Raw genomic sequence first — 15,541 nt, 5'->3', positions numbered from 1 at the left:
CACAAATATGGATCTCTTCCAATCAGTTGGCCAGATAGTTGTCTTCCAAATTTCTTGGCAGAGATGAGTGAGTGCCTCCTGTGCTGCCTCACTTCCTTGAAAGATTTCAATTTTTATTCCATCAATTCCTGGTGCCTTGTTCTTTACCAATTCCTTCAATGTACCTTGGACTTCCTTCTTCAGTATCATTGGCTCTTGATCATATGCTACCTGTTGAAACGAATGAACATCAACCATTCCCTTTTGGTACAGTGACTCTGTATATTCCTTCTATCTTCTCTTGATGCTTTCTGCATCATTCAATAATTTTCTTAGAGAATCCTTCAATAGTGAAGATCAAGGCTTGAATTTTTTCTTCAGTTCCCCCAGCTTGAGAAATGCTGAGCACATTCTTCCCTTTGGGTTTGCTGACTGCAGATCTTTGCACATTTCATTGTAATATTTGACTTGTCCTATAGTAATATGTGCTTATCCTATAGTACCACATATTCTAAATATTTACCTAAAATTCAAATTCAACTGGGCATCCTTCATTTTATCTGGTAGCCATACAGATACTTCTTATCTAAACTACCCTCAAATACCAATGTTACTCATGAGAAAGACTGTTATCCCTACAGTAATCTTTGTATCCTTACTGACCTCTGTCTTCTAATGAGGGGTGGGGGTGGGGCAAGGGGAAGCACTCTCTTCCTCTAGGGCAGTGCTTGGGCCACTATCCAGTTATCAATGCAAACCAAAAAACAAAGCAGATTCATTAGCATCAAGCAGTTCTGACTCTTGGTAACCTCACAGATTCAAGCAGAACTATTCCACCCGGTTTTCTTGGCTATCATCTTTATGAAAGGACACTGCCAGGTCTTTCTTCAATGTTACTTCTGGGTGGGCTCAAACCACCAAACTTTAAGTTAGTAGAAAAGCACAAATCATTTGCACTATCCAAGGATCTCCTCTCTAAAAGATGGCCTAGGCATCTGGCTCAGTGGAAACCCAAGTCCCATGAAGTCTATGACCACTCTAAGTTCTCGGGAGCAACAAAAAAGGGCAACAGAGTCCAGAAGATGTTTAGTTACTTGACAGTTTTTCCCAGACCAGCATAGGTCTTAACTAGGTCTGGGAAATCAAAGCAAACTCACCGCCATTACCACAATCTCTACTCTTAGCGACCCCATAGGACAGAGCAGAACTGCTGCTTAGGGTTTCCAAGAGAAATCTTTATGAGAGCAGATGTCAGCCAAAACTTCCTGTGGAACTCTCCTGGGGTCTCTCATTGTTTCTCTTTATTGAGCAATTTACCTGACGCTTCTAATTCCTTTTGAAATCCCCACTTCTGTATGTTCAACTGCAAATGAAGTCATATTTGCATCTTTCCAATGAGTCCCAGTGCCAGTTACATAGGAAAATGTCGGATCCAGTGAATTATTTCCTAGAATAGAAGATAAACCATTGTCTAAAAGTGCTTAGAGCATTGAACAGAACATGTGTGCGAACGTTCTCCTTGTCTGAGGGACCATTTCTGTGGAGGACACATTTTGACATCCCTGTGAAAGGTGAAAAGCTACTGCAGTAAGAAAATTGTCCACGATTCAGGGGAGCTGGAAAGGTTGGAAAGGTCTCTTTGGAGTGCCCCACACACTGTGATAGCTGTCACGAAAATGACCCAACTGGAGAATGAGAGGAATTTAGCCTCCCAACCTTTTGAAGGTGTATCTTTGGATGTGGGGAAATTCTAATTTTTGGAAAAACATACAGATTTCAGCAGATGTGACATGAAGGCCCAGAATCTGGAAACCACATCTTGGAATTTTGGTGGTTTGGAATTTATTTAACAATGAGTTTATTCAAAAGTAGAAAAATCAGAAATAATCTGAGTATCTATAATAGAGAATTATTTAAACAAATGAATAGAATTCTCTATTTCCATTGAACATAACACTGAAGATTGGTGAATAATGTGAGAAGTCATTTGATATATAACTAGGTAAAAAGTTGCAAAGCATATAAACAGTTATAATTCATCAATAGGTGATCATCTCTAAGAGGTAGAAGTATGTGTTGTCTTTAATTTCTTGTTTTTGTTAATATTCATTTGCTTTAAAAAAAAAAAACAGTGACTTGAATTCTTAAAAAAAAAAAAAAAAAAAAAGCCTGGACTGCTTTTGTAAAAAGAAAAAAAAGTTATTCAGAAGAATTGATGCATTTGAGTTATGATGTTCAAGAATATTGAAAGTCCCATGGACTGCCAGAAGAATAAAGAAATCTGTATTGGAAGAGGTATAAGCAGAATCCTTCTTAAAAGCCAGGATAGGAAGACTTAATCTCCCGTACTTCGGACATTTATCAGAAGGGAACAGTCCCTGAAGAAAGACGTCATGCTTGGTAAAGTGGACGGTCAGTGAATAAGAGAAAGATCCCCAGTGAGATGGATTTGCACAGTGGCAGCACTGATGGGCTCAAATGTAACAACAATTGTGAGGATCACACAGGACCAGACAATGTTTTATTCTGCTGTGCATAATGGCACCTAACAACAACAACATTCATATTAAAATCCTTACGCACTCCAAACCCCTAAAAATCTCAGATTGTATTTTTAATTTAGGTAAAAACCAAGGAACCAAAGATCTACTTTAAACCAAAGCAAAGCAAAGAAACTAAGCAGGCTTCAAACAATTATCTAGATAACAGAAATGTCATAATATCTTTGAAATGTATAAGCTTATAATCTGCCCACTGACACCACCGAGGGCATATCCGAGGTACACAGTGGAGAGAAAGCATGGTGAAGAGTCACCATTTCCAGAACTCCTCCTTACTCTGTGCCAGGCAAGGGACTAAGCACTTTACATGGCTTTGTTGCTATGTTTGATCCCATTGTTTCATTATCCATAGCTTTTTTTTTTTTTTTTTTAAAGTTTTTATTGTGAGGTTTACATGGGAGAGCATCAGCTTTACACACATCCTATCATATTTTGTTTCATTACAATGATTACAATTCCCTCCATGCATCATCATATAACCCCAAAGGGTACACCACACAGCACCCCCACCCTCCCGGGCCACCAGCACACAGCCCTTCTCCGTTCCTGAGTCCAGTGCCCCCAGCTGCTCCATCTGTCCACATCATCTTCTCTGTCTCCATCCCTGGCATCATGGCCTCTCTGGGTAGAGTCTCGCTCTCCGTTCTTCTCACTTGATGGTCCCAGGGACCTCTGCTCCTGGGCTGCAAAATCAATCACTCCCCTCCTTTTGTCAAAAACATCTACCTCTATATTTCCCACCCTCACAGTCAGTCCTGACGGCAATTATTCACTATTGTACCACAAGAGTCTTATCCCCATTTCCTTTCACCAGCCCGGGCCCAACAGATTGGAAATCATTCAGTGGTGATTCTACCTTCCCCCGCCCCATCTGGAACTAGGCTCCCTCTTGAAGGCTTGTAAACCACTCACTTCTTACCTTTATAGCTCCCCCTTCCCATTTGGGGTAGCCAATGTCTATGTTGCCCATCCCTGCCAACCCTGTGTACCGAGGGGGTGGGAGTGATCCTCGCTGTAAAGATTTGTTCCCTTTTTGGAGCTCCTACATCCATAAGTATAGGTAAAGTTCATCAAATTATAGCAGGTTACTCTTCCCCACCCCCCCCCCCCCCCCACCCCCGCTTCTTTCTTCTTCTAGTCGAGTTCTGATCATCCAGCCATCAAAGCCAGGTCAAGTGGGCACTATCTGCAAGTATGGGTGTTCCTGTGTATCTTCCTTGTCTTCATATCAGCTGGATGCTTCACTCTTTGCTCTAGTCCTCTATGGCCATGTCACTGCCTCTGGGCCCAGGAGTCCCGGGGTCTTGCTGTACTGCTGGTCATAGCTATTTGCATGTGTATGAAATGATTGAAAATACCGTGGCTTACATCAGGCACACCTTAGTCTTCAAAGTGACATCTTTGCTTTTTAACACTGAAAAGAGATATCTTGAGAAAACTTAGACAAATCGTCACTACCTGTGATGGTTACAGCTGTGTATTAACTTGGCTGGACCATGGTTCTCAGTGGTTATGACATAGTCATTCCCCATAATGAGGTCTGCTATGACCAGCCAATCAGCTGAAAGGGTTGCTCTGTATCCTGCACTCAGCTCTCATTATTTCAGGTGGGACTTGAGCCCCTGGCCTGCCCTATTGACTGCTGATCTTAGGATTCCTTAGCCCCTATAACCTGTGAGCCAGCAGGCTGCCATCTTACTGCCAATCTTGGGTTCATCTGTCCCTACACATGTGAGTCAGGAGAAGCATCCGGCATGATGTCTAAGCCATGGACCAGGAATTTGCCAGCCTCTATAATCATGTGAGACACTTCCTTGATTGTCTCTGTATATACATACAATGACAATATGTGTGTGTGTGTGTGTGTGTGTGGTTGCATGTTGTCAAGTCAGTTCTAATTCATTGTGACCCTTTATAGGGTTTGGTAATGGTAATGGTGGTGGTAGTGCTGTGGAGTCAGTTCCAACTCATAGTGACCCTGTATAGGGTTTCTGAGGCTGTAAATTTTTACAGGAGCAGAAAGCCTCATCTTTCAGCTGGTAGTTTTTAAATGCTGACCCTGAGGTTAGCAACTGACTCATAACCACTACAATACCAGAGCTCGTTGGGAGCAGAAAGTATCATCTTTATCCTGCAGAGCAGCTGGTGGATTTGAGCTGCTGACCTTACAGTTGTAACCCACTACCCTACAAGGGCTCCTTGTATATGGATGGAGTCCTGGTGTGAAGCTGCAGGATTTGCACTGGACTGCAAGGTCAGTTTGAACCACAATGTTGGTGGTTCAAATTCACCAGCTGTTCTTTGGAAACCCTATACTGATTCACTATGAGTCGGAACCTACTCAATGGCACTTAACAACAGCAACAAGTGCCACCCACCACTCCTCTGCCACTTTATCATACGGTAGTGGCTTGAAGTTTGCTATGATACTGGAAGCTATACCACCTAGTAGATATTTTGAATAGCAGCAGGGGACCTTGTGAATGAATAGGTTTTAGCAGAGCTTCCAGACTAAGACAGACTAGGAAGAAGGACCTGTCAGTTTACTTCTGAAAACTTTATGAATGGCAGTGAATGTTGTTTGATATAGTCCTGGAAGATTAACCCCTCAGTTTGGAAGGCACTCAAAATATAATGAGGGAAAAGCTACCTCTTCAAAGTAGTGTTGACCTTAATGAGTAAAGTTTTGAGAATCTTCATTCCCTGGTATGGCACAAATCAAAATGAGAAGAAACAGATGCAAACATGACATCTCTTTAAAGTGTTAAAAAGCAAAGATGTCACTGAAGACTAAGGTACACCTGATCCACACCATAGTATTTTCAGTCTCTTCATATGCATGCAAAATCTGAACCATGAATAAGTAAGGCTAAAGAAGAATTGGTGCCTTTTAATTATGGTGTTGGTGAAATATAGTAAATGGGCTGTCAGAATAATGAACAAATCTATGTGGGAAGAAGTACAGTGAGAATGCCCCTTACAAGCAAGGATGTACTCTGGGCATGTTACCAGGAGGGACCAATTCCTGGAGAAGGACATCATACTTGGTAAAGTAGAGAAAAGAGAAGACTCTCAACGAGATGGATTGACACAGAGGCTGCAACAATGAACTTAACCACAGGAACGATTGTGAGAATGGCTCAGGACTGAGCAGGGTTTCATTCTGTTGTACTTAGGGTCACTACAAGTCAGCACCGATGTGCCTAACAACAAGCCTCAGGCCTTCTGAATGCCTCCAACAGTTAGGCCAAGTCCTAGTCTGTCAAAATAAAGATCATTTTTATCTTTTATTTTTTAATCTTAGGGAGCTCTGGTGCTTCTGTGGGGTAAGCACTGGAATACTAATTTCAAGGTAATCAGTTCAAACCCACCAGCTCCTTCATGGGAGAAGATGAGGCTTTTTGTTCCTGTAAAGATTTACTGCCTTGGGAATCCTAGACAGGGTCGCTATACTTGGAATCAACTCAATGGCAGTGAGAGATTTTGGTTTGGTTTTTTCGTTTGTTTGCTTACTTAATTATTATAAAAGAAAAACCTTACAAGCACACAGAATCTTTGTATTTTCTTCATGTCCACAGCCACGTGTACCAGAACCAATGCCTAACATCAGTAAATATCATACCCGTGTAGAACTGTGCTCCATGGAGTTCTCAATGGCTGGTCTTTTAGAGCTAGCACTCCAGGTTTTCTCCGGACACACCTCCGGTTGAACTCAAACTTCTAACCTATGGCTAACAGATGAACGCTGGCAGCTGAGGTTGTCAACACCAAAGGAATATAGAACCAGTGCCAACAGGCATCAAAATAGTTGAGTTTGGTCAACTAGCTGGTGATTTATGGAATATTAATCAGACTGTTTTGTATGCTGTCATTGATTGGTTGACTTAAGTCTCCCGCTTCTACTCTTCATTCCCTCTTGCACCTTTCCCTCTAGAAGGGAGGCAAGGAAATGGGTGAATAATACATACAGTCTGCACATCAGGGTGGAGAAGCAGGCCAACAGCCGGTCGTTTCTTTACATGACAAACTATGTTTTGATGTTGTGGGGTTTCTCCTCCCTAAACGGATACTCTGCTTGTCCTGTGAAATGATGGTAAGAGAGACATACGGCTTAGTGCTGCTGGGGTCTGCAAGCTCCCTTCTCCATTCAGACAAAAGTACTATAATTTTGACCTCTGTTTACTAACCAAACTCTCAAATATGCTACTTTCAAGACTTTAACTCGTAAAACGATCCCAGCCCAGACCTCACTAAACACAGAAAGAGCATAAGCAAGCCAAAGGTATGAGGAAGCTCGTACCTTCCTCACACAGGACTCTGCCAGGTTAACAGGGAGAAATGGGGTGCTTGGGGAGTCTTGCTTAAAGGGAGCAAGAAAACCCGAGGCTTCGTTTCCATAATTCTTATTTGCTGCTAAAGCCATGAGACCAGGATGTGTGTTTAAAGTCTCCTTAATTCAAAGACCTGTTATCTTTACTTGACCTTATTTCCTGTCATTGGCAAGAACCAAGCTGCTTCCATCCCCCTAATGGCCATATAGTATAACCCTTGCTGGGAATGACTGCTGTGTGTACTTTCCTTTGTGGCAGGCCACAATCTTGGGAAGTAATATGTCTGTTTTGAAAAGAGTCATTTACAGCCTGCTGTTTGACCTAAGGGATGCAAGAGCCCACCCTTTTCTGGCCTCATACACAGTATTTCCTTCCTGGATTTTGGGCAGGTTGAATGCAGCACAGGTGGTGATATGTTTCCAAACCAGGTGTCTGAGGCTAGAGACATTCGCTGAAATATTTGGCTCCTTTTTTCTTTTCTTTTTGGTTTGGAATTTAGCACTGTGAACTACAGAGACTTAATGATGGCTTGACTTGGTTTTTATGACATTTTTGACGGCCCTTCACACGGTTTTTTCCCTCCCCGTAGTTTAACACTCCCTAGAGATGCTATAAAATCCCGGCCATTTACTGACCAGCACTCTTTAGTGCCACACGTACCAACTGACCACTCTCCAGGTGATTGAGTGCAGGGCCAGGCTGCCACTCCCTGACCAGCCACAGAAGGGCTGACCACAGAAGAGAAACACCTGGGGCAGATGTGCACCTGGAGATAGAGCAGGTCATTAGGCTGGTCCCATTGTCCAATGATTCTCCTACACACACCACCAGAGTCACCAAAGTCCAGACTTGAAACAGTGATCTGTGCAAGACTAAGCACAAGGTTCCACATACATATCAACAATTCGATCAATAAAAACAGCTGGTGATTTTTGAGCATTGCAGCTGTTCCAACACTGCACTTGAAACACTCATATTTTCTCCTCACACAAACCCCGGAGATGGTGGTGTTAGCTGCCTTCAAGTCAGTCACTGACTCATGGCAACCTCACGCACATTCGACAGAACACTCGGTGCCATTCCCATGCTGGGTTACAAATAGTACTATTGTGACTGCAGGGTTTCATGGGCTGATTTTCAGGAGTAGATCTCCAGGTCTTTCTTTCCAGTCTGTCTTAGTCTGGAAGCTCCATGTAAACCTGTTCAGCACCATAGCAATGTGCACATGAGGTGTGGCTGTACGTGAGGTGCATTGATGGGGAATCAAATCCAGGTCTTCTGCACGAAGGTCAAGAATTCTATCAGTGCTTCCATTAGTCCTCAGTTGGGTGCTGTTACTAGTCTCTTTTTATAGGTGCAGAAATTGAGATTCAGAAACATTAAGTAGTTTGCTCAACATCACACAGCTCATAACTGGTAGAGCTGGGTTGAAACTCAATTGATTTCAGACACAGACTCTTTAATCACTGATGACATCATGCTCTTTTGGAGTGTATATATCTGTGTACCCAAAAGACTTAATGCAGACTCTTTGAACATGTCAAAGATGGTCTCCAACATGCCCCTACTTACTTAGCCTAATTTCATCAAAAGGCCTGTTTTTGGTAACGTCTACTCTACTAAAATCTATTCTATAGAGAAAATCTATACTATAGAGACAAATTTCTGCTAGCCAACAATGGCCTTTCCGTGGAAAATACATGCGAGTAGATTCTACTGCCATTTCTCCCCTTTGCTACCTTGGGAACCTTGACAAAGTCATTTAACATCTTTGAAGTGTACAATTAGGGTGACCCCTTCATATGTTCCACTTTGCCCAGAACAATACCAGAGTCTGTCCTGCTCTCCCAGTGTAACAATTAACGATACCCCTTTTACTTTCTAAAGCATCTTTGTTAGGATGATAGAGTTCTGCTTAAACACGTCAGTGTTTTGTTTACCTGAGGTTGCTACAAGGCAGGGACTGGCTCCAGGGCAGCTAACAACATCTATCATCCAGACTAAATGACTTTTCATATTCTTCTCCAACACCACAGCTCAAACACAACACATCCATTCTTCTATGGTCTTCCTTATTCATTGACCAACTTTTACATGCATATGAAGCTACTGAAAATACCATAACTTGGGTCAGGCACACTGGTCACTTCAAGTACTTTAGGATACACCTGCCCCTCACTTTTTTGACTGACTCATTATCTGATATTTCACATTTATGACAATAGTAGACAATCTACTATCCAGCTATTTTGTGCACTAATAATGTACATCTGGCAGTAAAAAAGGCTAAGGTGCTAACAAGAGTGCCACTGCAGGTGACGGTGACAGTTAGTATCTGTCCATTTGGCTGGGCCATAATTCTCAGTAGTTTGGCAGTTATGTAATGATGTAATTTGGTTGTTACAAAATGTTGTAATCATCCTTCACTTTGTGATCTGATGTGGTCATCCCAATTTTTGTATAATGACGATTTTTAGAACCTAACACGTTGGTAAGAAGCTCTGGTAGCGTAGTGGTTACGAATTGGGCTGCTAACCTCAGGGTCAGCAGTTTGAAACTACCAGCTGTTTCACGGGAGAAAGATGAGGCTTTCTGCTCCCGTAAAGATTTACAGCCTTGGAAACCCTATACAGGGTCGCTATGAGTTGGAACTGACTCCACGGCACATAACCACCACCACCACCAACTCCAACAGCAACAACCACGTTGATTAGTGAGGAATGGGTAAATTTCCTGCTCTTCTGATATCAGTACCTCAATGTTCCTTAGAGGAACTCTATACTTGACTCAAGTCTACCTGGTTTGGGTGGCCCAACATAACCAATCAATGTTCTGAATTCCTGTGGCCATGCTGTAGCTCATGCTTGGCTAGTAAGACCAGGACTCTTACAGGAACTATCAAGGAGGAGGCTGTCTCCTTCTAGTGGGGTTGCTGGTAACATGTAAGCTTGGGATGCTGACAGCCATCCAGTGTGAGGAGAGCCTGCTTGACAAGGAAGTAACAAAGAAGGAAAAAAGGTTAGAGAGGGAAGGACGAGCTTCCTCATGGTACTGATTAAACCCCTGTCCAGGGACTTCCTAATTACATATGCCAATAATGCCCCTGTTTTGCACAAACTAGTTAAGATGGGTTCAGTTACTAGAAAGGAGAGACTGGATTGGAGCCACTCTGAGACCTCTTTCAGCTCTGGCACTTCATACTTCCATTAACAAACAAATTCACACACAGATTCATATTCGATGGCATGCAGCTCCTACTCCACAGAGAAAACTGAGGCAGTGCCCATTCACGTCTTTCTAATTTTTAGAAAACATCAAACCATTACCTAACCCTGTGGCTTACTGATATTCCATAGAGACCTAAGATTTTGAGGATGTACCCCAGGAGTATGGGGTGAGGGATAGTCATGAAAGTTAGGGACAGACTGTTTCTTTTAAAGGGATGGGTAAATGTGGAGACAGATCATGGTGATGGCTACACAACATAATGAATACAATCAACATTGCTGAAGCACACATGCAAAAAAATAGCAAAATGGAAACTTTTTGCTGTATATGTACTGTAGTGGTTACAAATTGGGCTACTATCCTCAGGGCTAGCAGTTCGAAACTACCAGCTGTTCCACAGGAGAAAGAGGAGGATTTCTGCTCCCGTAAAGATTTACAGCCTCGGTAACCCTGTACAGGGTCGCTATGAGTCGGAACTGACTCCACAGCACATAACAACAACCACAATAAAAACATAAAAAATTAGGGACAGAGAGTAAACATAGTTCTTTTCTGCTTGAACCAGGGCAACTTTCTTATTACTAGTGTTAGTATTAGGGTTCAGCCTGAGATTTTATGGGGTGGGGCGGGGGGGGGATTCCATTGTTCCATACACACAGAGGCCCTATGCAGAATAGAACAAAGCACTGCCTGGTTCTGCACCATCCTCACAATTGTAGTTAAGCTTCAGCCCATTGCTGCTGCCACTGTGCCAATCTATCTTGTCTTTGCACCGAACCTTCACTCTACCTAGCATGATGTCCTTCTGACAATATACCCAAAGTATGAGAGACAAAGTCTCCTGATCCTGACTTCCAAGGATGATTCTGGCTTTACTTCTTCCAACACAGATTTGTTTGTTCTTCTAGAAGTCCATGGTACTTTTACTATTCTTCTCTAGCACTATAATGCTTTTATAGTTTTCCTTTTTCGTTGTCTAACTTTAACATGCATGTGAAGCTATTGAAAATACCATGACTTGGGTCAGCCACACCCCAATCCTCAAACTCACATCATTGCTCTTGAACACTTTAGAAGTTTTGTGCAGCATATTAGCCTAATGCAGTATGTTGTTTAATTTCTTGACTGCTGTTTACTTGAGTGTTGATAGTAGATCCAAGCAAAATGAAGTCTTTGACAAGTTCAATCTTTTCTCTAGTCATCACAATTCCAGTATTCATAGGTTCAGTGGTGAAGACTCTTTTTTTACATTGACGTGCAACCCATACTGAAGCCTGTGTTCTTTAATCTTCATCAGTAAGTGTTTTAAATCCTTTCAGCAAGCAAAGTTACATAATCTGCATATAGCAAGTTTGTTAAGGAGACTTCCTACAATCTTGATGTCATGTTCTTCTTCATATGATCCAATTTCTCAGATTATTTGCTCAGCATACAGATTGAATAAGTATGGTGAAATAATACAATCCCGGCACACACCTTTCCTGATTTTAAACCATTCAGTGTCCCCTTATTCTGTTAGAATGACTGCTTCTTAGTCTGTATACAAGTTCTTCATGAGCACGAATAAGTGTTCCAGAATACTCATTCTCCACAATGTTATCCATACCCTTACCACAGATGTTGTCAATTTGATTTCTCTGTAGTCTATCTGGTGAGGTCCAGGTGCACAGCATCTTTTATGCTGTTTTAAAAATGTATTGCAATAAATAAGCAATTGGTCCTGCAAAATTCTATCATGTGATCTCCAGAATTGTTTCTGTCACCAAGGCCATGTTTTCCAACTACTGATCCTTCCTTTTTGTTTCCAACCTTTGCATTCCAATCGCCAGTAATGATGCATACATCTTGATTGCATGTTTGATTAATTTCAGATTGAAGACGTTAGTAGAATTCTTCAATTTCATCATCACTGGCTTTAGTGATTGGTGTGTAAATTTGAATATGGTGGTATTAACTAGTTTTCCTTGTAGGCATATGGATATTATCTTATCACAGACAGAGAGATCTAGATAGATCTTGAAATGTTCTTTCTGATGATGAATGTGAAACCATTCCTCTTTGTCATTCCCACCATAGTAAACCATGTGATTGTCAGATTCAAAATGGCCAATCCATTTCAGCTAACTAATGCTTAGGATGTTGATCTTTATGTGTTCCATTTCATTTTTGACAACTTCCAATTTTCCTAGATTCTTACTTCATACATTCCATGTTCCAATTATTAATGAATGTTTACAGCTCTTTGTCCTCATTTTGAGTTATGTCTCATCAGCAAATGAAGGTCCTGAAAGATGTACTCCATTCAGGTCATCATGGTCAACTCTGCTTTGAGGAGGCAGCTGCTCCCCAATCACAATTTAAGCGCCTTCCAGCCTGGGGGGGCTCAGCTTCCAGCACTGTATCTGTCAGTATTCTGATGCAATTCATCATATTTCAGTCTTCAATGTTCTGGTGCTATCTGGAATGTATCACTGTTATTCATAAAGTTTTCAGTGGCTAAACATTCAGAAGTAGTTGGCCTCTTCTTCTTCCAAGTGTGTCAGTCTGGAAGCTCAGCTGAAACCTGTCCATCATGAGTATACCATCTGCGAACAGGAACCAGACAAGGATGCCCTTTGTCACCACTCCTATTCAATATTGTGCTGGAAGTCTTAGCAAGAGCTATACGGCAAGACAGGGAAATTAAAGGCATCCAAATTGGCAAAGAGGAAGTACGGCTTTCTCTATTTGCAAATGATATGATCCTATACATAGAAAACGCCAAAGACTTAGTAAAAAAGCTACTAGACCTCATTAGGAGATTCAGCAAAGTGGCAAGATATAAGATCAACATACAAAATTAGTTGGATTCCTCTATACCAAAAATGACAGCATTGAAAAAGACATTAGGAAAGCAATACCATTTACAATTAACCGCCCAAAGGATGAAATACCTAGGAATAAATGTAACCAGAGAAACAAAGGACCTAAACAAAGAAAACTACAAAACACTACTACAAGAAACCAAGAGACCTACAAAAATGGAAGACTGTACTATGTTCCTGGATAGGAAGACTTAACATTGTGAAAATGTCAATACTGCCCAAACCAATTTACACATATAATGCAATACCAATCCAAATTTCAATGACATTCTTCAAAGAGATGGTGAAAACAAATACAAACTTTATATGGAAAGGAAAGAGACCCAGGATAAGCAAAGCACTGCTTATGAAGAAGAATAAGGTTGGAAACCTCTCACTCCCCAACTTCAAAGTTTATTACACAGCTGCAGTGGTCAAAACAGCTTGGTACTGGTACAATGATAGATACATTGATCAATGGAACAGAGTCGAAAATTCAGAAATTAATCCATCCACATAAAGCCAGCTTATTTTTGACAAAGTACCTAAATATATTACATGGGAAGGTGATAGTCTCTTCAACAGATGGTGCTGGCAGAACTGGAAAGCGATATGAAAAGAGTGAAACAAGACCTTCACCTCATGCCTTATACAAAAACCAATTCAGCATGGATTAAAGACCTAAATGTGAATCCCAGAATTATGAAGGCCATCAATGAAAACATAGGGACAAATGTGAGGGCACTAATTCAGGTAATACACAGACTACCAAACATTTTGAAAACTACACAAACAAAGGTAGACAAAATAGATAATTGGAACATATTAAAAATTAAAAACTTATATGCATCAAAATACTTCCTTCACCAGAAGAGTAAAAAGGGAACCCACAGTATGGGAAAAAATCTTTTGCAGTGACACATCAGACAAGGGACTCATTTCTAAAATATATAGGAAATTATAACACCTCTAAAAGAAAAAGACAAAAAAAAATTTTTTTAAATGGGCACAGGACATGAACAGATACTTCACCAAGGAGGAGATCCAGGCAGCCAACAAACATATGAAGAAATGTTCACGATCACTAGCCATTAGAGAGATGCAAATCAAAACAGCAATGAGATATCATCTCACACCAACAATAACAGCAAAAATCTAAAAAAAGTAGAGGCCAATAAATGCTGGTAAGGATGTGGAGAGACTGGGACACTCCTGCATTGCTGGTGGGATTGCAAAATGGCCCAACCTCTCTGGAAAGCAATATGGTGCTTCTTTAGAAGGTTAGAAATAGAAATACCTTATGGTCCAGCAATTCCTCTAATTGGTATTTACCCACAAGAAATACGAGCCATAACACGAGTAGATACATGCACACCAATGTTCATAGAAGCACTATTTACAATAGCAAAAAGATGGAGACAGCCTAAGTGCCCATCAACTGAAGAATGGATAAACAAAGTGTGGTACATACACACCATGGAATATTATGCTACCTTAAAGAATAACAAGGAAGCTGCAAGCCACCACATACCATGAATGAACCTTGAGGACATATGTTGAGTGAAAATTAGTCACAAAAGGAGAAATACTGCATAGGCCCACTACTGTAAAAGACTAAGAAAAATAACCCACACTAAAGGGGAGGGATTCTTTGCTGGTTAACGGGATGTGTGTTGTGGGATGAGGGGAGGGAGGGGAAGGTGGAGCCCAGGGTAGGGAATAGACACAGGATAGTTTGGGTGCTAGGGAGGGGAGCAATACACAAGAAGGGGGAGGGGAATGGAAGAACAAAGCAGATGGGAAAACAATTAGGCAGGTTTGCATGGGTTAAGTGGGACAGAGGTAAATAATGACATATGCACAACCTTGGAATAACAGGGCTCCAGGATACAAGGATTGAGACATGGTTGGAAAGGGGGAAAATAATGTTAAGATGCTTGGCTATCTTTTGAATCTGGTTTCCCTGGCATACCATTATAAAATAGACATTTGAGGGGGAGAGAAAGGAATAGCCAGAAATATCACCATAGGAAGCTTGTAAGTCCATCTTCTGCCTATAACTGATTAGAATACCTAAAATGGCTACAACGTGTCCAGTGAAGGAGGCCTCCTGCGGAGCCTCTGCAATACATAAGACTATAGGTGGAATCCTGAACCACATCCAGAATCTTCTGAGGGGGGAAATTTCCACTTGAAAGAACAAGCAGACCAGCCTGGAGTGGCTAGAAGAACAGAAGATACTTCTTGAAAGAAAGACTGTCAGGAAAAAATGCAAAACAATATAGGCAGTCCAACTGATTACTACAAGAATAAGCAAGTTGCTCACCCAGGAGAAATCGAGGCAAGTGGTTGGTTCCCCTCAGGGCAAACTCCCTTCCAAGATTAAGACTTAATAGGAATACACGCTCTGATTGGTGACCATGTTCGTCACCGATAAGTGGAAATGAGGGAAAAACAGCCATGAAGCTGCGAGCTAAGCCCTACAACATTCAACAGACTCCTGTGAACCAAGTGGAGACCTGGTTGGCCAGCAGTATGGCAAGACCTGGGGACTCTTGGGCCCAGAAGCAGTGACATAGCCACAGAGGACTAGAGTGGA

Source organism: Chrysochloris asiatica, unplaced genomic scaffold (genome assembly GCF_000296735.1).
Source record: "Chrysochloris asiatica unplaced genomic scaffold, ChrAsi1.0 scaffold00003, whole genome shotgun sequence".
NCBI classification, from domain to species: Eukaryota; Metazoa; Chordata; class Mammalia; order Afrosoricida; family Chrysochloridae; genus Chrysochloris; species Chrysochloris asiatica.
Note: the sequence above shows the minus strand (reverse complement) of the source record.